The sequence below is a fragment of the Plecotus auritus genome, assembly GCF_963455305.1.
Source record: "Plecotus auritus genome assembly, chromosome: 2".
NCBI lineage: Eukaryota > Metazoa > Chordata > Mammalia > Chiroptera > Vespertilionidae > Plecotus > Plecotus auritus.
The window spans coordinates 56,548,135-56,567,576 of NC_137771.1; the positions used below are offsets into that span (position 1 = coordinate 56,548,135).

At 41.2% G+C, this 19,442-nt stretch overlaps 1 protein-coding gene and 1 pseudogene across 2 annotated transcripts in view; one reads left to right on the top strand and one right to left on the bottom strand.

Moving 5' to 3' along the window:
• Positions 1–19,442, bottom strand: part of SLC44A5 (solute carrier family 44 member 5) — a 333,802-nt gene that overhangs the window by 229,453 nt on the left and 84,907 nt on the right. The window lies entirely within an intron of this gene.
• LOC308242578 lies at positions 10,360–13,215 on the top strand (annotated as a pseudogene). Its single transcript has 2 exons — positions 10,360–10,433; positions 12,686–13,215. The product of its transcript is annotated as an uncharacterized misc_RNA (transcript).

The following is a 19,442-nucleotide window of genomic DNA, read 5'->3' on the forward strand; positions in this document are numbered from 1 at the left end:
GTGACCAGGCCTGCAGGGGAGGGCAGTTAGGGGAAAACAGGCTGGCAGGGGAGCAGTTAGACATCAATCAGGCTGGCAGGGGAGTGGTTAGGGGGTGATCAGGCTGGCAGGTAGAAGCAGTTAGGGGCAATCAGGAAGGCAGGCAGGCAAGCAGTTGGGAGCCAGCAGTCCTGGATTGTGAGAGGCAAGCAGTTGGGAGCCAGCAGTGCCTCTCACATTCCAGGACTGCTGGCTCCCAACTGTTTAGGCCCACCGGGATTGGGCCTAAACAGGCAGTGGGACATCCCTCAAGGGGTCCCAGATTGGAGAGGGTGCAGGCTGGGCTGAGGGACACCCCCCTCCCCTATGCATGAATTTCATGCACCGGGCCTCTAGTAAATAAATAAAACAAAATTGACTCAAAATTTATTTACAACCAGAAGATTTTCAACATCTTAGATGACTGGTTGTAGTTCAATAAATAACAATAAAACCAGAAATCCTCTTCATGTAATATTAAGAGAATCAAATTTACTTTGAATCTAGGACCTCAAAGATGACAATCTGCATAGGGGTTTAGAACAAACACAGTTAATTCAAGTTCAAGTAGAATGACTGACTATACTTTTATCTCTGCTGACCCCCCTTGCTAAGTTTTTGAACAGTCCTGAACCTGATTTTTTATTAGTGATTCAAGTTGATTCATAGAAATAGATTAACAGGGGAAACTTATCCAGTAATCATTCCATGGTGTTTTGGTGCCACATACTGTGTTGGTGTTCAGGTATATGAACAAAAGAAGTACCTACCCTCATGAAGCTTATGATTTGCTTGGATAGATGATCAAATACATGACATGTAGATATTACAAAGGATGAGCCCTGGCCGGGTAGCTCGGTTGGTTAGAGCATGGTCCTGGTACACCAAGGTTGCAGGTTCAAAAACCAATCAAAGAATGCATAAATAAGTGGAACAACAAATCAATGTTTCTCCCTTTCTCTCTCTCTAAAAATATTATTCAATAAAAAATACACACACACACACACAAAGGATGATATGTGCTTTGTGGAAGAATTCTAATGAGCATTAGGACTGCATAATGGAGATGCAAATCAGGTACCACCTCACACTTGTCAGAATGGCTGTCATCAACAAATCAACAAATGACAAATGTTGGCGAGAATGTGGAGAAAAGAGAACCCTAGTACACTGCTGGTGGGAATGCAAACTGGTGCAGCCACTGTGGAAAACAGTATAGAGTTTCCTCAAAAAATAAAAAATGGAACTCCCATTTGACCCAGTGTTCCCAATACTAGGAATATATCCTAAGAAACCTGAAACACCAATCAGAAAAAATATATGCACCCTTATGTTCATAGCAGCACAATTTACAATAGCTAAGATCTGGAAACAACCCAAGTGCCCATCAGCAGATGACTGGATAAAAAAGCTGTGGTACATTTGGACAATGGAATATTACTTGGCTGTAAAAATGAAGGAACTCTTACCATTTGCAACAGCATGGATGAACCTGCAAAGTATTATGCTAAGCGAAATAAGCCAGTCAGAGAAAGATGACTATCACATGATCTCACTTATACATGGACTCTAATGAACAAAATAAACTGATGAATAGAGCTAGAGACATAGAAGCATGGAACAGACTGATGAATCTCAGAGGGAAGGCAGAGTGGGAGGGGTTGGGGGAGAGATTAACCAGGGAACTTATATGCATACTAGTGGCCCGGTGCACAAAATTTGTGCACTGGAGTGGGGTGTCCCTCAGCCTGGCCTGCACCCTCTCCAATCTGGGACCCCTCAAAGGGATGTCCGACTGCCGGTTTAGGCCCGATCCGATCGGGCCTAAACTGGCAGTCGGACATCCCCCTCACAATCTGGGACTGCTGGCTCCTAACACTTGCCTGCCTGCTTGCCTGATTGCTCCTAACTGCTTCTGCCTACCAGCCTGATCGCCCACAACTGCCCTCCCCGGCCGACCTGATCACCCACAACTGCCCTCCCCTGCTGCAACCCACCTCCTCTGCCAGGCCCCACCTCTGCTGTGCGCATCTTGTAACGGCCATCTTGTGATGGCCATCTTGTCACGATGTTAGGGCATGATGCATGAGGGCATGATGACCACCTAGGCTATTATTAGTATAGATATACATAACCTATGGGCACAGACAATAGTATGGTGAAGGCCTGAGAGGGACTGGTGTGAGGTGATGGGGGTCAGTGGGGGAAACAAACCAAAACAAAGGGGATATCTGTAATACTATCAACAATAAGGATAAATTTAAAAAATAAAGACTGTATAATGGGAGTAGAGCATGATTAACCACTATAATGGGGTACATGTGGAAGAGAAAGCAGTTCAGATTCAGAAAAAGACTGAGTTAACTAGGCAGAGGGGTGAGGAAGGGAATGAACATCTATAGAATCATATTCCATATTTATGTTTCCCACACATATTTTATGTCAGTAATTTCACTTTGTATTAATTTAAAAAATAAGAAAATGTTCTATTAAAAAGTATTTGGTTACTTTTTCTACCTTATTTTTATTATTAACTTACTTGGGGTGTTTACAGTATCCAGAATTCTTTTATCCATTCTCTTTATTAATTCTATTTGATTCTCACAACTCTATCAGTTAGGTAGAATGATACTGTAAGTCTCATTTCACATATGAGAATCTTGAGCCTAAGATGAATGGACTTTCTCAGTGTCACATGGTGAGTAAACAGGGAAGCCAAAATTGAAACCTATATCTTCTGGTTCTAAGCTAAGCACTATTAGAGAGAGACTTGGATCTGAACTACACAGATAATAATAAACGGAAGGGAGAAGTTCCATAGTGACTTGTGTAGGTAGACAACACTTATAATTTTGATGCAAAATTCATCTTGGAGCCTGAATTACATAACTGGCATAAAACACTTCCCAATGTACTTGACAATATATACTATTTTAATGAAGGAACCATGTTTATCAGAACCCAATCATTTGGCTTCTCAAATTCAGATTATTGTTAGATATTTTATTCATAGAGTTCATAGTCTAAGGATGCTGTAAAGTGCATCTTTGTCTATGACCCTATCCATTTTTATTAGATAACTAGAGGCCTGGTGCACAAAATTTGTGCATGGATGGGGTCCCTAGGCCTGGCCAGTGATCAGGGCCAGTCAGGTTCCCCGCCTCCCTACCTCCCCACCTCCCCCCTTTCTCCTTCCCTCGCTGCCTGTGTCCACTGCCACCCACCCCTGGTTCCCCATCCCAGCCCAGGGCCCAGCCCCAATCAGGTGATTGGGGCCTGCTGGCCAGGGGGAGGAGCCAACCACCACCAAGGTGGGCGGGCAGTGGGCCAATCGGGGCCTGCCAGCCCTGGGGAGAGACAGGGGCGAGGGACCCAGGGGGTTGGCCATCAGCCCCAAGTAGGGAGCTGGCCCTCACCCCACCCCCAGGAAAGGGGCCGCATCCACCGCCACCCAACCCTGGTTTCCCGTCCCAGACTGGGGGCCTGGCCCTGATCAGGCAATCAGGGCCTGCTGGCTGGGTGGAAGGACCAGGAGGTTGGCCAGCAGGCCCCATTGGCAATTGGGGCCTGTGGGCTGAGGGAAGCTCCTGTGTTGAGCATCTGTCCCCTGGTGGTCATTACGCATCATAATGACTGGTTGTTCAGGTTGTTCTGTTGTAATGGTCACTTAGGCTTTTATATATATAGATGGGTGATATAAACCATTCTGTAACATAAAAGCTTAAAATAAAATATGCTGAGTTTATGGAAGAAATACAACAGAGTGCTAATAGTAAATTTAAAGCATCTCTTAAATGGAAAATATATACAAGCAAAAACATGTGTTTTTATGTATGTCTAAAACAATTTTAGTTAGCCTGGCTGGCATGGCTCAGTGGTTGAGCATTGACCTATGAACCAGGAGGGTATGGTTCAATTCCTGGTCAGAGCACATTCCTACGTTGCAGGCTCAATCCCCAGTGCGGGACCTGCAGGAGGCAGGCGATCAATGATTCTCTGTAATCATTGATGCTTCTATCTCTCTCTCCCTCTCCCTTCTCTGAAATCAATAAAATATATTTTTTAAAAAAATAAAACAATTCTAGTTAGATTTCAATTCCTATATAAATTTCTTTGCCAACCATTCCCTTGAGAAATACTGATCAGTACATCATTAGAGGTACAGGAGGTATTCCAATCCAACATACAAAAGGGAGCCTTTGAAGGGAAAAATCATACTTTCCTGTTGCCTCTTCACTTCATTGCATGTTAAGTATATTGAATCTTACTCTAATTTTCAAATCATCACTACATAAAGGACCACTAAATTATCATTTTCGATTCAAGTATATCTTGTCACTATTAATATGAAAAAAATCTATTTATCCTTCTTTACTGTCCCTTCTGTTATATTTACTGGAACCAAACATCACTAGCTAAGATTTGATAGCTCTATACTGTAAGCCTAACTTCTGAGCCATTCAGAGCTGATCCACATTCTTCTATACCTTCTTTCAGCCAACATTTATTTATCACAACAAGATTCTGAGGTGACAACAGTTGTTAAAAATATGAAGTACTCAGATACTCTGCAGATGCGAAAGGAAATTCCAGTGTGGTATCCAAGCAAAAAGACAAGATATAAGAAAATGTATGAGCTTCTTTTCTTTTGCATCACTTCTAACCTGAATAATATAATATAATATAATATAATATAATATAATATAATATAATATAATATTTTAATCTCTCTACCAACATGAATTTTATTCGAAATATAATTATTTTTGGTACTTAATTAATTAGTATTTTCAACACATAGAATGTGAAAACATACTGATCATATCAACGAAGTAGTTTATTTCAGACTGTGCAAAGGTAATGACAGACTTTTGATTTAAATATCCAATTATTTTTCTCCGCATCCTCGCCAACACTTGTCGTTTGTTGATTTGTTGATGATAGCCATTCTAACAGGTGTGAGATGGTATCGCATTGTCGTTTTGATTTGCATCTCTAGGATAATAAGTGACTTTGAGCATGTTTTCATGTGTCTCTTGGCCTTCCTTCTGTTTTCTTTTGAAAAGATTCTATTTAGGTCCGTTGCCCATTTTTTTATTGGATCTTCCTTTTATTAAGTTGTATAAGCTGCCTGTAGATGTTGGAGATTAAACCTTTATCAGTGATAACATTTGCAAATATGTTCTCCCATACAGTGGGGTTTCTTATTGTTTTGTTGATGGTTTCTTTTGCTGTGCAAAAGCTTTTTATTTTGATGTAGTCCCATTTGTTTATTTTCTCTTTGGCTTCCATTGCCCTAGGGGCAGTATCAGTGAAAAAGTTCTTTTGGCATATGTCTGAGATTTTGCTGCCTATGGATTCCTCTAGTATTTTTATGGTTTCCCGTCTTATATTTAAGTCCTGTATCCATTTTGAGTTTATTTTTGTGTATGGTGTAAGTTGGTGATCTAGTTTCATTTTTTTGCATGTATCTGTCCAATTTTCCCAACACCATTTATTGAAGAGACTGTCTTGACTCCATTGTATGCTCATGCCTCCTTTGTCAAATATTAATTGCGCATATTGGTTTGGGTCGATATCTGGATTCTCTATTCGATTCCATTGATCTATATGTCTGTTCTTGTGCCAGTACCAGGCTGTTTTGAGGACAGTGGCTTTGTAATACAGCTTGAAATCTGGTATTGAGATCCCTCCTACTTTCTTCTTCTTTCTCAGGATTGCTGTGGCTATACGGGGTCTTTTTTTATGCAGACTGGTGCAGCCATTGTGGAGAACAGTATGGAGTTTCCTCAAAAAACTGAAAATGAAACTCCCATTTGACGCAGTAATCCCACTCCTAGGAATATATCCTAAGAAACTAGAAACACCAATCAGAAAGGATATATGCACCCCTATGTTCATAGCAGCACAATTTACAATAGCTAAGATTTGGAAACAACCTAGGTGCCCGTCAGCAGATGACTGGATCAGAAAACTATGGTACATCTACACAATGGAATACTATGCTGCCATAAAAAAGAAGGAATTACTACCATTTGTAGGCACCTGGATGGAATTAGAGAACATTATGCTAAGTGAAATAAGCCAGTCAATGAAAGAAAAATACCACATGATCTCACTCATTTGGGGATAATGAAAAACATTATAAACTGATGAACAAAAAGATAGATACAGAGGCAGTAAATCATCAAACAGACTGTCAAATTACAGCGGTAAGGTTAGGGAGAGGTGGGGGAAATAAGAGATCAACTGAAGGACTTATAATCATGCATATAAGAGTAAGCAACGGATGCAAAACATTGGGGGGTGATGGCATGTATGGGAGTGGGTGGGGGGGCAATGGTAAGATATGTACACATATAATACCTTAATAAAAAAAAAGTAATAAAAAAATAAAAATAAATAAATATCCAATTATTAAGAAATGTGAATTATTTAGATACTAGAGGCCTGGTGCATGAAATTCATGCATGGGTAGGGTCTGTAGGCCTGGCTGGTGATCAGGGCTGATCAGGTTCCCCCGCCTCCCCACCTCCTTTTTCCCTCACCCCCTCAGTACCCCGTCACCGCCGCTGGTCGCTCACCATGTTCCGTGCCGCCCCCTGGTGGTCAGTGCACGTCATAGCAAGCAATCGAACTCCCGTTCTCCCTATGGAACTCCCGAGGGGACACTTTGCATATTAGCCTTTTATATATGTATATAGATAATTAATCAAAGTCCCCCCAAAATTACATTAATCTATAAGGACAAACCCAGGTCATATATCCACTACCATTTGTTATAACTAAAAAGAAAATGTGGCCAAAAACCGGTTTGGCTCAGTGGATAGAGCGTTGGCCTGTGGACTGAAGGGTCCCAGGTTTGATTCCGGTCAAGGGCACGTACCTTGGTTGCGGGCACATCCCCAGTAGGAGGTGTGCAGGAGGCAGCTGATCGATGTTTCTCTCTCATTGATGTTTCTAACTCTCTATCCCTCTCTTTTCCTCTCTGTAAAAAATCAATAAAATATAATTTAAAAAAAAAAGAAAATGTGATGTTTTGGTATAGAAATTATAATTTTATCTTGTCTGAGTTATGTAAATGCCTTTCAGGTTTATGACTCATTGATGGAGAGCAACTGATAAATGAGACATAAATAAAATCAGAAAACAATCTTTTTAATAATTGAAAGGGGCTTTAGAAATCATCCAATCCAATATTCCAATTATAGTAGGTAGGACCACTGTTGAAAGCCCTTGGTTATTTCAAACATTTTGAATCAATCTGGAATCTTACATACCATGATATGTAATGGTTTTTACATGCCATTTTTTCTATATGTAAAATGGGAGTTTGCAAACCCCTTATTTAAAGCAACAGTTAGGCAATAAACTACTTGAGATCAAGGACTAAGACTTTGTTCATTCACGTTACATAAACAAGTGAATGAACTGATAAAAGAATACAAGTTCTGTGTTAGGCTATGACCAGACAGTTACTCTAAGTTCCACTCACCTATAAGTTCCCACATTTGACCAAGTATATGGCTTGTAGTAGCCCCACAAGGTTTTGTCATATTGATTCTCTGACCCTCTCTTCCTGAAAGCTTGGGTAAGAGAGCTTGAATAACCATTTTGTCATATGGAGTATCAAGGAAAATCATGTGTATGAAAATTTTAAAACCATTTCGAAGTGGCTTTAAGCTGCCTTCTAGAATTAATGCCCGCCCCACCCCCATTACAAGTAGCTAAAATAGTCAATTCCATTTATGGGAAAAATTGGGTGTGGCCCCATTAATAATAATACTTGGAGGATCAGCCTATATGTAGAGGTCTTCTTTGAAAATGCTGAAGTCAGGGAACTTCTTTTTTTTTTTTTTAAATAAATCTTTATTCAGATTATTACAATTATTTCTCCTTTTTCCCCCCATAGCTCCCCTCCACCCAGTTCCCACCCCACCTTCTCCCCTTACCTCCCCGCCACTGTCCTTATCCATAGGTGTATGATTTTTGTCCAGTCTCTTCATGAACCCCCCATTCCCCTTTCCCCCTGAGAATTATCAGTCCACTCCCTTTCTATGCCCCTGATTCTATTATATTCACCAGATTATTCTGTTCCTCAGGTTTTTAATTCACTTGATTTTTAGGTTCCCTTGTTGATAGATATGTATTTGTTGTTCATAATTTTTCTCTTTACTTTTTTCTTCTTCCTCTTCTTTAAGAATACCTTTCAGCATTTCATATAATACTGGTTTGGTGGTGATGAACTCCTTCAGCTTTTTCTTATCTATGAAGCTCTTTATCTGCCCTTCAATTCTGAATGATAGCTTTGCTGGGTAGAGTAATCTTGGTTGTAGGTTCTTGCTATTCATCACTTTGAAAATTTCTTGCCACTCCCGTCTGGCCTGCATAGTTTCTGTTGAGAAATCAGCTGACAGTCGTATGGGTGCTCCCTTGTAGGTAATTAACTGTTTTTCTCTTGCTGCTTTTAATATTCTCTCTTTGTCTTTTGCTCTTGGCATTTTAATTATGATGTGTCTTGGTGTGGTCCTCTTTGGATTCCTTTTGTTTGGGGTTCTGTGCACTTCCTGGACTTGTAAGTCTATTTCTTTCACCAGGTGGGGGAAGTTTTCGGTCATTATTTCTTCAAATAGGTTTTCAGTATCTTTCTCTCTCTCTTCTTCTGGCACCCCCATAATTCTGATGTTGGTACGCTTGAAGTTGTCCCAGAGTCTTCTTACATTATCTTCAACTTTTTGGATTTTTTTTTTTTTTTTGCTTTTTGCTTTTTCGGTTGAGTGTTTTTTGCTTCTTTGTATTTCAATTCTTTGACTTGATTCTTGTGTTCCTCTATTCTGTTTCTGGGTCTCTGTATAATATTTTTTATTTCAGTCAGTGAAATAATTTCTAGTTGGTCCTTTCTCATATCTTCGAGTGTCTCGTTATATTTATCGGCCTTTTCTAGGATATTCTTAAAAAGCCTTATAACCGTGGTTTTGAATTCTATATCCAGTCATTTGTTTTCCTCCATTTCTTTCGTTTGTGATCTGATTCTTTGACGCCGCATTTTCACTGCTTCCCTGAGTTGGTAAGGTAGATTTGTGTGGTAGGTTTCCAATATGGCCCAGTGGGTCTGCCTCCCCAGTTAACCTGAGGTGGACACTCTTGGTGCACCCCTTTGTGGACTGTGTGTACAGCCTTGTTGTAATTAAGTCTTTATTGTTGTTGGTATCACTGGGAAGAATTGACCTCCAGGCCAGTTGGCTGTAAGGATCAGCTGTGTCTATGCTGGGAGAAGTTCGGTGCTGGAGACAGCCTTATAGGATTAGACTTGCCAAATTGCAATAGCCTCTGTGCTCAGCTTGGATGGGGTGGAGTCTCAGTCTTGGCTTCCCGTCAGCCTTGCCCTTGCGTGTACGTGCGCACCTTCAGACCTCTGCCTTCCCTGGCTCCTGAGTCTCCACTTGAGAGTCCAGACTCCCCCCACAAGAGCGTGGGTCCCCAGGGGCTCGCCTGGAACCGGGGTTCAGTGCAGTCAGAACTGGGGCCCAGTGCAGTCAGGAGCCTCCAACTCCCTTCTGCTAGGGAAAGCCTGTGGCAACCTCCGCAGCCTTTGTGTGCACTGGCACGCGCGCACCTTCAGACTTCTGCCTTTCCCAGCTCGAGTCTCCGCCCGAGAGTCCAGACTCCCCCCGTAAGAGCATGGGTCCCCAGGGGCTCACCAGGAACTGGGGTTCAGTGCAGTCAGAACTGGGGTTCAGTGCGGTCGGGGGCTTCCTTCCCCCTTCCGCCAGAGAAAGTCAGCCAGGCTCTCAGCCACCCTTCCTTTCTGCGCTCACAAAGACCCTTTGCTGTACCTCCAATTCTCTGTGAGCTTTTCTCTTTCCTTCTAGTTGTAGAATTTTCACTCAGCCAGCTTTCCTGTGGTTCTGGATGGTGTCCGTTCTGTCTTTTAGTTGTAGTTTTGAAATTGTTGTCCGAGGCAGCAGTTTAGGTGTTTACCTATGCCGCCATCTTGGTTTCTCCCCAGGGAACTTCTTAATGGGAGGACCACGTTAGGGAAATTTCCTTCTTCAGTTAGTCCCTTTTCTAAGTGAATCTACATTTGAAGCTGCTGCTCCATCAGTGACTACAACAGCTGTTCTTCCCTTCCCTTTAAATTTCTCTGCACTCCTGGAAGTCTACAGAGAATGCGTGAGAAGCTTCTGCAGAATTTCAGGAGCATGAATGAGCAGAGCCAAGGTGAACACATTAAATACACAACAAGAAAGAGAGGGGGTGGGGGTGGGGAAGTAGTACAGAACACCAAAGCACAATAGCATGAAAAGGAACAGCTGTAGCACTGAATAAAAAAGAAACGCTATGACCAAGAAAGTCAAGGAAGAGGGCAGATGGAACAAACAGCCCCAAAAATCAAAGGAGGGGACACACAACGGGTAGGAGAAAAGCAAGAAACCAAGTGTATTTATGTTTGGATGACTTTGACCCCAGTAAGACAGCTGACAATAGATCTGACCTGCAAATCTGCACATGAAAAAATGATCTCAGATAAATAGAGGGCATGTCCTAGAAAACAAGATGGGAACATACAAAAATAAACTAAAAAAGGAGAAAGAAAAAAATTGGAAAAGGAAAAATAAAGGGCAAATAAACTCATAAATAAAAATCAAAGAGAATACTTCCCAAACAACACCATTTCTTTAAAAAGTTGGTTTTCAACAATTTCTTTTCCTAACTTCCCCTAGTCACCCAAATACCTATAAGCCCAGAAAGAGCTCTCAATTTGGAGTCAGCAGTCATTTTTGCCATCTCTTCTATTGGATTTCTCTGAAATTTTTCACATATCTTAACGTGGGAGTGATGATTAAATCAAGGGATACTATCATCACCATTTTATCTCCAGGAGCCATAAATCCTAAGTTCTGATTCTAGATCTTAGAAACAAAGGTACAGGGCAGACACATATTAAGAGAAATTAATTGGCAGGTCTTGGTTATAAATTCATATGCTTTCACACATAAGCTTTTGTCACTTTAAGTCTCAGGATGAAAGCCACTTATGAGCAATTTAAATTCCAGGAACTGTTCAAATTTCTAACACATTTGGTATTTCCATCCAGGAGAAAATTATGGAGACATTAAAAATAGTATTTTCAAAGAATATTTAAATAAATGGTAAAGTATTCATGATGCAGGTTTTTCTAAAAATGCTACTCAACTTTGTGTGCCACAGCATCCCAATTATTTAAAATACATAGGCATAAATAGCTTCTTTAAAAAAATTAAATTAGGTCGATGTTGCATAATACAAGCAGTCTGTACTTCTCACTTGTAGTACTCACTGCAATGGTTATTAGTTATTCCATCAACAACACTAAATTGCTCATCTTCTGTACCTCGGTATGTCCAGTGCCCAGCCCCGTGACTGACCCATACCACATACTCAATAAATGTTTGCTAAACAAATTAATGAAATAACAAATGAATAAAAAAAGACTGCAAAGAAACAGAAAAATGATTTAAAGTTGTTCTCTTAGTAGTGATTTGATAGGATTTTAATTTTCTTTTAAAAAATCTGTTAAAAAATTCTGAAATGATTTCCTTGTATAATTATAAAAAGTTAAAGTAAAAAACAAAAGTTATAGTAAATGAAGTCAATCTCCAAAATGCACCTATCATATAAGATGCCTACAATAGGCAAATTAATAGAAAAGACAGATTAGTGGTTGGCTAGGGCCGGGGAATGGGAAGTGAATGCTAATGGCATTTCTTATCATGTTGAAATGTTCTAAAATTAAATTATAGTGATGGTTATACAATGCTATAAATATGCTAAAAACTATTGAACAGTACATTTTAATTTTTTTTGTTTGTTTTTGTTAATCCTTACCTGAGGATATATTTCCATTGATTTTAGAGATAGTGTAAGGGAGGAAAAGAGAGAAACTTCAATGTGAGAGACACATCGATTGGTTGCCTCCCTCATGTGCCCCAATTGGGCCAGGGATTGGACCTGCAACCCAGGTATGTGCCCTTGACTGGGAATTGAAACCAAGACCCTTCAGTTAAGGACAATTCTCTAGCCACTGAGAACACCAGCCAAAGCTGAACTATACATTTTAAACAGAGTTATATTAAATGTAAAGTATGTCTCTATAATGCTGTCTAAGTTATTTTATGTATTTTCAATATTAGTAAAATTTATTTTATTATGAGCTTTTAAAAATTTTCAGATGTCAGGCTCTGGGTCTGGCAGCCATGCAGCCCCACCACCACCCAGGCAGGGGTGCAGAAAGGTGCCTAGCAAACCTTATGTAGTCCGTGATGCTCAGGTGCTTCATGGAGTAAGCTTACATCTCCTGTGGGCCTCATACTGGGAAGCTGGTCACGAGTAGATGTTCCCAATCAAAACAGGACTTTGGTTGCCTGGCCAGTGTGGCTCAGTGGTTGAGTATCAACCTATGAACCAGGAGCTCATAGTTTGATTCCCAGTCAGGGCACATGCCTGGGTTTCAGGCTCAATCCCCAGTAGGGGGAGTAAAGGAGGCAGCCTATTAATGATTATCTCTCATCATTGATGTTTCTATCTCTCTCTCGCTCTCCCTTCCTTTCTGAAATCAATAAAAATGTATTTTTAAAAGAGAAAAAGACTTTTAAAAAATCAAATGTTTGTAAAAACAAACAAACAGGGCTTTGGCTGATGGACCTTGCACTCCAGTAAAGAGACAGATTATACCTGTCAAATGCATGCAGCTCACTGACTTTATCCTCAAGTGCTACACAATGTCCACTAGAGGTATGTTCGATAAGCCTGGCAGAAAGCAGATATCAATACAAAACAGGCAACCACAAAATAGGCCAAGAAGATTCAAGCCAGAGAAAAGAAAGCCAAAATGCAGATTTCAATCTTTTTAAAACCATGAAGGCAAAGAAACTGAAGAACCCAATAATCAAGTTTGAAGTTAGGAAGCTTCAAAAGGCAGCTCTCCTGAAAGCTTTTCCTAAAAAAAGCACCTGCCACTAAAGGCACATCTGCAGCAGCTGTTGCAAAGGTTCCAGCAAAAAAGGTGACTGTGCAGACAAGAAGGTTCCCACTCAGAAAGCTGCAGACCAGAAGGCAGCACCTCCAAAAGCTCAGAAGGGTCTGAAAACTCCAGCCCAGAAAGCACCTGCTCCAAAGGCATCTGGCAAGAAAGCATCCTATATAATAAAGAGCTAATATGCAAATGGTCATCACGCCCTCATGCCATCACAATCCATCACCAGGAGGCTGTGTGCGCAGTGGGCACACGAGGGTGGGCGGGGCTGCATGCATGGCGAGGCGCGCATGGGTGGGTGGGGACTTGATGCTGCGTGTGCGGCGTGGAGGCAGGTCTCAACGGCTCCACACAGTGCGGAGGTGGGACCCCCAGCTCCGGCTTACCTCTTTGGGGCAATTGGTCGTGGGGCTCCCACACTGTGAGAGGGCACAGGCCCGGCTAGGAGACCCCCCACCCCCAAGTGCATGAATTTCATGCACCGGGCCTCTAGTAAGAACATAAGAGGCTATTATAAAAGAATCAGTGACCTTTGAGGGATCAATGGGCCATTCTGGACTCTGTGCAGAGGGCCATGTAAGGGAGGTGATGCTGGAGAATTATGCAAACATAACTTCCTTGACGGCATTTCCATTTCCAAAACCAGATCTGATATTCCAGCTGGAGCAAGGGGAAGTACCATGGGGCCTAGACAGTCAGGTGGGGAGAGGCCCCAGGAGGTATCAGCACAGATGGTAAAACTAACACTGAGAATGAGGAGCAAACTCCAAAGCTGAACATTCCTAAAGAACCAGAGTCCTCCAGGCTCATAGCAGAAATGCAGCTGGGGGATGCCTCCCAGCACCATCACTTTAAAAATAGCTTAGAGAAGCCACTGCTGTATGACATGACAAAGAAAAAAGATTTCACAGACTTCACAGTCCAGGATCACAAATTCTCCACCATCGAAAGAGAAGGGATAGCCAGAAAATTGGAAGGAAGCAGTGGTGTCATCACACATCTCACCACCCAGCCAGGCCCCCTATAAAATAGGTGTGTTTTAAATGTGGTGAATGTGGCAGATATTTCAATCAGCCTTCATACCTTCACCTGCATCAGGGAATTCACAATGAGAAGCCCAACAAATGCAAAGCCTATGGGAAAGCCTTCAGATATGACTCAAAACTGTCACAGCACCAGAAAATCCACAGTGGAGAAAAACCACACTCATGTCAGGAATGTGGACAAGCCTTCAGTCAGAATCCCCACCTCCTTTAGCATCAGAAACTCCATGATGGACAGAAGCTCTATGAATGTAAGGACTGTGGGAATATCTTCAGCTACAACTCAAAAGCAGTGAAGTCACTCCGGGGAGAAACCCTCTAAATGTAAATACTGTGGGAAGGCATTCAGGTATAGCTATGAGTGCATCATCCATGAGTGAGTTCACACTAGAAAGAAACCCTATGACTATAAGGAGTACAGCAAGGCTTTCTGCTGGAGTTCAGTGTTTCTCCAGCACCAGAGGTTCCACCATGGGGAAGAATTCTATAAATGCAGTGAATGTTGAAAAACTTTCAGTTGTAGCTCCCATTTTATTATACATCTGAGAATCCACACTGGGGAGAAATCTTAGGAATACGAGGAGTATGAGAAATCTTAGGAATACGAGGAGTACGTTCAATCAGAAAATAATCTTGGCTCAGCATCAGCGAGTTCACACTGGGGGAAAAACCTTGTGTAAGGTACATGGGAAAACCTTCAAATTGAGCACAAGTTTCATTCAGCATCAGAAGTTGCACACTGAGAAGAAACCCTCCCAGGTCCAGTCCTCTCCCCTCTGCCTTCCCCACCTGAGAGCTCTGACCAATCTCCATTTGCAGAGCTATTTCCTTCATCTGTGCTGCTCTCCGCGCTGCCCCCTCATCTGAGATGTCCAGTTCACCTGTCCAAATAGTGCATTTCTTTCAGGATCTTGCTTCTAGGAAGGCATCAGCTCATAGCCTGAACCCTTTGTCTCACTCGCTGTGAGCTCCCTCGTGTTCTCAACTCTCATGGTGCCAGAGTTGTCAGAGTTTCCATGGCTCCAGATCATGACTTTAGTGATACTCTCCTGGTCTTGTGTAAGTCATTATGGTTTTCCTAACTCCATCTCAAGTTCTCACATTTAAGGGCCATGTTTGATTACTCTCTTCCTCCCCTGGTAGGAAATGGTAGTATTTGTCCTTTACAGTGTCCAGTATTGACCTATACCATCAGTCTGTGCCTGCCTTCTGGGGCTGCCAGAGTTTCGTGTTTGCAGAACCTTCTGGGTTTTAGGAGTGTGGCATTACAATGAGATGGGCCATCATAATTTAAGAAATGGGAGGGAAGTAATCAGAAAGTATCCAATGATTGCTTTCAGGAGGGCCATTTGGTGGGCCAGCAGTGAGGCTCACTGTGAAGAATTTGAGCCTTGGTGAACTTGGTATGGGTGAACTTGGCCTTTCACACTGATGCGCCCACAGGGAGAAAGAAGAGAAACCTGACAGTGACTTGTTGTAGGTCCTGCCTCAGGAGAGTCAGCTCCTGATCAGTTACCATATGTGCACTTGGACACATTCTCATAACTACTCCACATCCCCTATGATTAAATCTGAATTTGTGAGTGGTGGTACTTTTACATTAATTTTATAATGAACTACTTTGGCAACACCAAGAAGAGTTTAAAGAACACTATTTTTACCAGATGTTATAATCTCACTGGTTTGGCCATACTTTCTGTATAGTGGTTACAGAGCCTAACCTTTCTCAGAATCACTGCTTCAGGACAGTAACAACATGGAAAAGTATTTAAAGAATTATGTGGCAATACAGTACTAAAAAGTATATGTACACTGTTTATCTATACTAATAAAAGGGTAATATGCTAATTAGACCAGGAGACCGGACATCTTCCTACTGTCCAACTTCCTTCCAGACAAAGCTACAGTGGTGGGGACCAAGACAGAGGTGGTTAGGGGCCATCAGGCCAGCAGGGAAGGGCAGTTGGGGGCCATGAGGCTGGCAAGGGAGGGCAGTTGGGGACCATCAGGCTGGCAGGGGAGTGGTTAGGCGGCGATCAAGCCAGTAGGCAGGCAAGTGGTTAGGAGCCAGCGGTCCCGGACAACCGGCAGTCAGACATCCCCCGAGGGGTTCTGGATTGAAGAGGGTGCAGGTCAGGCTGAGGGACTCCTCCCCCCCATGCATGAATTTCATGCACCGAGCCTCTAGTAACACCATAAAATTATGTCTGCAAGGGAGGGCATAGAAAGGCATTTTGGTTTTGATCAGGTTTATTGAAATATACTTTATAGAAAGTAAAATTCACTCTGTTAAAGAATACAGTTTGGGTGAGTTTTGACAAATGAATATAGTTATGTAAACAAGATATAAAATATTTCACTATCCCCCAAGTTCCCTTGACACAGGAGAAATTTAAATCATGGGTGGAATGTTTGGGATTTTTCTTTATTTTCATTCATTGATAAGGTTTTTGCAACACACAAAATTTAGGAGAATAAAAGGCAAAAAAAACAACAACACAACAACAACTAATTTACCTAGCTGTAGTCAGAGCTTCCAAAACATACAAAGATCCTTGATCTAGAATCATGCTAAGAAAAGCAGTCAATATGTGGAAAGGGACAATGACTGTGGTTTCTTTGTCATATTTATGACACACATACATACATGGCTGACCATCTTCATTACTTGAGGGTCTGCTCCAGCGAAAGAAGAATGAGAAAGACATTGTGCCCAGAAAAACAGGGGTCCATTGTGGGAAAACAGTGAAGAGTCAAGATGATAGTTGTGTAACAAGCCTGGAATCTTGTGTCCTTACACCAAGGGGAGTTTGTGAAAAATAAGGGGATCATAAAGTCAAGGAGTGGAAAAGAGAAAAGCAAGTAGGAATTTTTTAAAAGTTGCACAACAAAGGAGATATAATCTTAGGTATAGCGTTTGGCTCTGCACTGCACAATGGTTATGCCATAGAGGGAAAAGGTCATTCTGGAGTGTTGGAAAAACTGATGGTAGAGAGATACTGTTGAGAAACATCTGGCCACTGACTCCCCTTGCCCTGTGCTCACCTGATTCTGGGTTTACTTCAGGGTCAAAAAGGGCCCAGAATTTATGAACATTCCTTTACACAGAAGTGCATGCGCGCACGCGCACGTGTGTGTGTGTGTGTGTGTGTGTGTGTGTGTGTGTGTGTGTGGGTGTGTGTGTGTAAATTCTTATTAGCTTCCTTCAGTAAAAAGGTACGGCTCACAAAAGATGAGTTTCTCGATACAGAGGCCACTCTAGTATCCTCTGTGGGCAACACGAGCAGCAGCTGCCAGGGGTACACTGGCACCAAGTAAAGCCCTGCTGGAACCTGCTGCATCTGTTCCTGCTCTCTGTAATTGCCAATAAATTTTGTAAAATTTCACTACTTAAATCTTACATAAGCATATGTAAGTGTTGCATTGAGTTTTCTCAGGGCATTTGTCATTTATAGCAGTGATAATTTTGCATTGTTTGCATTTGTTTCAGATTTCTCTTGTTCTTACTCTTTTTTGCATAAAGGTTCAGATAAATGGACATTAAATATATGTATGTTTGTAGGGTCTTAAGTGTATAGTATGTAACATATTCCTAAGAAAACAATGAATGAAGATTACTCAGGCACACTGTAATGAATGAAATGGCCTTGTTGTTTTACAATTATTGTCAAATGTGAAAATAACTGTGTTTATCTCAATGAAAAAAATTTCTATCTTTATAGTTGAAAGTATTACATATGTCGCCCCCGCCCCCCATGACCTCTTCTAGCCCACCTCTGGGCCCCACCCCAGGCCTTTGCCACCCTATTATCTGTGTCCCTGGTTATGCATATATGCATACAAGTTCTTTGGTTGATCTCGAAAAATTCTGAACCCACAAACAGGCCTCCAGGGTTGTAGCTCTGGATATATCCCTATATTTTTTTTCCTTTTCTCATAACATTTTGACAAAAGGCAATAGAGACAATTTTAGCACAAAGTGTGAGACAACCCACATAAGATATATTTCTTGGCACATAAGTTAAGTCACCTTAAGTAGAAATCCTTCTGGATTTCCTACATTATTATTTGTACCCTTCCCCCAACACACACACATATACACTCAACTCTTAACACTAAAACATAGGAAAAACTATTACATATTGGAATATATGCAGTATATTCCACAAACAAACTCATGTAATTGAAAGCTATTACTTCTTTTTTCCTTTAGTTTACATGTTTCTGACCATCATCTCCTAAATTATATATTTGTATCATGTAATAACTCTCCATTCACTCAGCTCTGAGTTATCTAAATATCTCACAATGCCGCTCATAAAACAAAATGGGTAGATAGATAGAGTTTTCTCTTAGGGTGTGAGACATCTCTTTGGATTGCTGAAAGAAAACTCCCTGGCTACCTGCCATTTTCCTTCAAAGACTAGATAATCTCAAGGCAGTTAGTAAGAATGCCAACAATTGAAGGTCACCATGCTAGCGGGACTGGCTCCATCTGGGGGAAAAGACACTGACAAGGCACAGCCACTAAAATCATAAAGATCCATTATTAAAGCATACCGGGTTAGACACAGAAAGCCATTTTTATCTATATTCTGAAACCAACTTTGAATTTCAATCTGACTTTTAGTTTTTAACACCACATAAATTCTAATAAATTATGAGCACTTGGGTATATGATTATACTTAAAAGATAATAAAGTGATGAAATCCTCAAAATTGGAGTGAGTAGATCAATTCCAAACTCATAAACTTGCTCAATTTAAGAATACTTTTAAACTTCAAATCTTGAAATTGTGGGGTTTGAGTTACCACACATACTAAATATGAGCCTTTCTATTACTAAAAGACTGAGAGGAGATGGATGGATGGATGAAAATAGAAAGAAGAGGTGAGAAAAAGGAAGGAAGGAGGCATGGAGGGAGAGAGAAAATACTGAGCATTTCAACTTGTATTGATAAGCCACATACAAGAAGGCTGCTTATGACAGAAGATAATTTGGTTCTAAAAAACGAATAAAATAAAGTAGTTAAGACATAAATTAAAATAGCACCATGATAAAGTAGGGAAGATTGTTTATTGTTTATTTTGTATTAAGCTTTAACACATTGTGAGCAATTTAAAAACAATAGGCAGGGAGGGGGCAAATTTTAAGCTTACATTCTTTTTCAAATATGCATAATTTACTGAAAAGAAATCCTAACTACTATCCTATTTAAGACAACACCGTTACATGTTCAAGTTCACTTGACAGGGAGAAGGGCCAGGGCTTTTAATATTACGACTCAGCAATATATTCTCAAGCTGAGTTTTCCTGACACATGGTCACAGGGGCTGAAACACAATAATATACAACCCATTAACAG